Raw genomic sequence first — 5539 nt, forward strand, 5'->3', positions numbered from 1 at the left:
TAGGTTTCCAGAACTTATTCATCTTATAACTAAAAGTTTGCATCCTTCGATCAATACTACCTCTTCCTCCCTTACTATCACTCCCAACCAGCCTCCGGTAACTACCATTCTACTCTGTTACTGTGAGTTCAACTTTCTTTTTAGAATTAGCATATAAGTGAGATCATGCAATATTTGTCTTTCTGTGTCTGGCTTATTTCACTCAGCATAATGTTTTCCAGATTCATCCATCTTGTCTCAAATGGAAAATTTCATTCTTTTTAAAGGCTGAATAATATTCCATTGTACATATAATACTTTTTTAATCCATTATCCGTTGATGGACCTTTAGGTTGTTTCCATGTCTTGGCTATTGTAAATAATGCTGCAATGAATATGAGAGTACAAATATCTTTTCAAGATGGTGATTTTTGGATATATGCCCAGAAGTGGGAATGCTGGATCATATGGTAGTTCTATTTTGATATTTTGAGGAACCTCCATACTATTTTTCATAATAGCTGTATCATTTTACATTCCTACCAACAGTACACAAGGGTTTCCTTTTCTCTACATTGTCACCAGCCTTTGTTATTTCTTGTATTTCGATAATAGCCATTCTAACAGGTGTGGGGTGATATCTCATTGTGATTCTGATTTGTTTTTCCCTCATGGTTAGTGATGTTGAGCACCTTTTCATAAACCTGTTGGTCATTTGTATGGCTTCTTTGGAAAAATCTCATTTATAAATTAGATTATCACTTTTTACTATTGAGTTGTATGAGTTCCTTATATATCCCAAGTATTCATTTGAATTGATAAATAAAATGTGGCATATCCATACAATGGAATACTCTTCTACCATAAAAAGGGCTGAGATACTGATACAGGCTACAACATGGATGGACCTTGAAAACATTATGCTAAATGAAAGAAACCAGACACAAAAGGTGTATGTATGTATTGTATTATTTCATTTATGTGGAGTGCTCAGAAGAGGCAACCCTATAGAGACAGAAAACAGATTATTGGTTTTATAAGGTTTGTGGGGGTTGGGGGAAATGAGGAGTGATACTAAAAGATATGGTGTTTCTTTTGGAGGGATGAAAGGTTCTGAATTAGATAGTGGTGATGGTCACCCAATTCTGAATATGCTAAAAGCCACTTACTGGTGTATTTTAAATGAGTGAATTATATGGTGTGTCAATTTCATGTCAATGAAGCTGTTTAAAAAAATAATAGTAAGGATAAAAAGATTTTTTTTTAAGATTTTATTTATTTATTCCTGAGAGACACAGAGAGAAAGAGAGGCAGAGACAGAGGCAGAAGGAGAAGCAGGCTCCTTGAAGGGAGCCTGATGTAGGACTCGATCCCGGCTCACCAGTGTCACATCCTGAGCCGAAGGCAGCTAAACCGCTGAGCCACCTGGGCTGCCCGGGATAAAAAGATTTAAATGAAGGGATGAATGAATAAAAATCTGGACAAAGGTTAATGAGAAACAGAAGAAAAGAATGTCATATGACTAAGTAAAGTTATTAATACATATTTTTAGAGATCTTCATTTTATTCTGAGAAGGGGCTACTTTTAGCAGGCAAATTATGGTTGGAGGAAGGGATGTTAACAACAGAAATTGTGATTTTTTATTCTTGGCTATTGTCCTAAGCATGAAATTGTTTTCCTGATATTTTTATGCAGTGTTTTGAAGCTCTTCAGGCAGACTGCTACCCTGTTTTTCAATTCCATTTGTTTGAGTTTGGCTTGTTGAGTTGGTAATGAGAATGCTTTATGGCAAGGGACACTCATGACATAAGTACCAACAGGGCTGCCAAAATTCTGAAGACCTTGCCAAGCCCCAGTGAATTGCCCCATGCCTTGCAAAATCCAAATCACTCAACAGGAAGAGTGAAGGACTAGCTAGGTGGTGCTAAATTCAGGGCATTTTGATTCTGTGTTTAAGTGCCAAAGGTGAAACATTCTGGCAAGATGCAGTTGATTTAACTCAATTACAAGGGCAATTTCAGTGGAGTTGAAATTTAGGCTATGCTTTGTCAAAATCTCCAGAAGTTACAAACTAGGATGTCTATACGGGTCTGGCAGGTAACAGAGAAGAGCCTACATGGTCAAATGGACAGCTCTGTCCCATCTTAAGGGACAAGCCTCTGTTCTGTTCATGCTATTTGTTGCTGCATAGAAGGAAGGGCCAGTTTTGCCAAACCATCTTCTGATTTTCCAAAAAAAGCTGAAGATAGGGTTTTTTAAATAGCAAACCTTTCTTTTTTTAAATGTTGCTTATCTAATTAGAATTTAAAAATGCAACAACCCACAGGATGGGAGAAAATATTTGCAAATCATATATTTGATGAGGGACTTGCATCTTAGAATATATAAAGAATGCTTACAACTCAATACTGAAAAACAACCCAATTTTAAAATGGGCAAAGGATCTAAATAGCTATTTCTCCAGTGAAGATATGCAAATGGCCAATAAGCACATGAAAAGAGGCTCGACATCATTAGCTCTCAGGAAATGCAAATCAAAACCACGAGATACCATTTTATAGCTACTAGGTTGATTAAAATAAAAAAAAAAGATAACAGAAGTGCTGATTAGGATGTGGAGAAATTGGAACCCTCATACACTGCTGGTGGGCATGTAAAATGGTGGAGCCACTTTGGAGAACAGCTTAGTACTTCCTCAAAAGGTGAAACATACAGTGACCACATGACTCAACATTTTTATGCTTATGTATATCCTCAAGAGAAGTTAAAGCATGTCCACACAAAAACTTGTAAGTGAATGTTTATAGCAGCATTATTTGCAATATCCCAAAAGTGGAAACAACCCAAAGGCCCATCAACTGATGAATGGATAAACATTACATGGGTTATTATTTGGCAATAATAAGGAATTAAGTACACACTACAACATGGATAAACCTTGAAAACATTATGCTAAATGGAAGAGGCCAGTTACAAAAGGCCATATACTATAAGATTCCTTTTATATAACATGTCCAGAAGAGGCAAACCTATAGAAAGTAGATCAGTGGTTGCCTAGAGTAGACAGGATGGAGGGAAATGGGAAGTAAATGCCAAAGGGTGGTGCTCGCTTCAGCAGCACATATACTAAAATGCCAAGGGGTGCAGGTTTCTTTTTAGGGTGATGAAAGTGTTCCAAAATGGAATATGCTAAAAACCATGGAGTTGCAGACTTTAAATGGATCGATTGTATGGAAAGTGAATTATATTCCAATAACACTGTTATGAAAAATGACCATAGTGAGAACCCCACAAAACATATCTGCCAGACTGCCTAGTTCAAGTCTTTTGATTAGAACTCGATCGGAAGCACAGCAAGTCTGGAAGGGGCTGGTCAAATCCAAATTCCTGGGAAACCAGGGAAGAGGATGATCTGCCAGTTTTAAAGTCACACGCCTATTTAGTGGCCCAGCTAGGGCCAGAACTGGTCTCTTGACCTTTACCTCAAGGCCATACTGTTTCTATCCAAAGCCCCGTTTTCAAGGCACAGCCAGGAAGGGATTGTGAAACGTCAACATCAGGAACAGCTGGATGTACTCTCATCCTTTTCCCACATCTTCTAAAGGACCTTGAAAGACTTCTTGAGAAACGGATAAAATATGGTAAAAAAGAATCCTCCTTAAAGGAAGAGACAGACATAGTGTTTCCTTGAGCCTCTTTTCCTATATCATGGGGAGGTCTGCATGTTCTAGTCACTTACTCTGTATATTCCTGATTCATTTACACTTAGCTCATCATGATGTTGTTTGTGCAAGAACCATTTGATGTCCAAGAAATCCTTTGGGTCTCTTTAAGTTAAAAAAAAAAAAAAAGTTTTTTCATTTGAACAGAAGAACTGAACTTTGCCAAGAGTAAATAGAACTCAGATATCCAGAGGTCTGAGTTCAGTTTTCATTGAATACAAAGGGTGAGTAGATTCTGAGCTGAGCCAAATGCATTCACCCACCCTTAATTTACAGTACATTGTTTTGGCAGACTCTACAATCCCCCAGATTGGCTTTTCTTCTCCCATTCCTTTCTAGGGTGTAACCACAAGCCTATTTCTTGGTTAACTTTACAAAAAATAAGGCCATATTGTAACAGTTTATGAGAGCCTCACTCATCACTGGTTCTATAGCTCTCAATTTCATTAGGACAAATTGGAACATTTGAAAAGGTTAAAACCCTCCTCCGAATTTGTAATTTTGTTTGATATCCTATAAGAGTTTTTATTTTTTCAGTTCTTTCATCTGGGGGTTTATCAAAAGGGATGCTGCCCCCTTCCCCCCATCAATGGTGAAGCCATCAACCAGTTATCAAGCTGAATCCTGGAGGGTTGTGTATGCTTGTGGTGCTCAGATCTGGAGAATGGAATAGGTCTTTCATTCCATCTCTAAAGGAGAAAGAGTCAGAGAAATGAATAGTATTTTGAGGCTTTTTAAAAAATAACAAAACCAATCACAAAAAATTAAAAAGTGAAGCAAAATTAAGAACACCCCAAATTCAAGATAAGTGCTGTTACTATTTTGTGGATCATTTTCCTTTTATTATAAAAATGTATCTATATTAGTAGATACATATATGTATCTACATATAATTATAAAAATGGGATATTACATTGTTTTGTAATCTGTTCTTTCCATTTCTTAGTTCATGATTATTAATATTAATAAAATTATATCTACTTCATGTATAAAATTCAGTTGTAAAGATAGAACATAACTTATTTAAATGATTCAGTGAGGAGTCTTTCAATTTCAAGTGACAGGAAATCCATGTCAAACTGACTTAAACACAAAGGGAAATTTTTTGGCTGACATTTGAAAAGTCCAGTGGGAGATTTGGTTTCAGGCATGGCAGGATTCAGGGCTTAAATAACACTATGACATTACTGCTTCCCTTCTTCTCTTGTCGCTCTGCCTTTTGCTGCTTTGGTGCCACTCACATGTTGCATGTAGAGGCAGTCGTTCCAGAGAACACACATCCAGGTTCTTGCCTGGCAGAGGAAAGAACAAAGCCCTGTTCCAGCACTCACTGTGAAAATTGCCTTGCCCTAGTCCCAGAGCAATCTCTGAGTCTTCACTGCAGCATATGCCCAGGTCGTGAAAGACTCCTGGAACCCAAATGTTTCACCAGAATAATTGAGATTGAGAATGAGGGGGTGAGGGAAGAGGAAAGATGGGTCTTCGGAGGGAAATAGGTTGGTTTGCGGAAGGAGATTGGATGAATATTGTGTGGCCAAAATAAGTTCCGCAGTTTATATGCTTGAATGTTTAGAACTCATTTTGTAGGCAGCCCTGGTGGCTCAGTGGTTTAGCGTTGCCCTCAGCCCAGGGTGTGATCCTGGAGACCTGGGATCAAGTCCCACGTCGGGATCCCTGCATGGAGCCTGCTTCTCCCTCTGCCTGTGTCTCTGCCTCTTTTTCTCTGTCTCTCATGAATAAATAAATAATATCTTAAAAAAAAAAACTCATTTTGTATGGTTTCCTAGTCACAAAGTACTATAAACTTTGTCACAAAGTACTATAAACTGGACGGCTC

This window comes from Canis aureus, chromosome 29 (assembly GCF_053574225.1).
Source record: "Canis aureus isolate CA01 chromosome 29, VMU_Caureus_v.1.0, whole genome shotgun sequence".
NCBI lineage: Eukaryota > Metazoa > Chordata > Mammalia > Carnivora > Canidae > Canis > Canis aureus.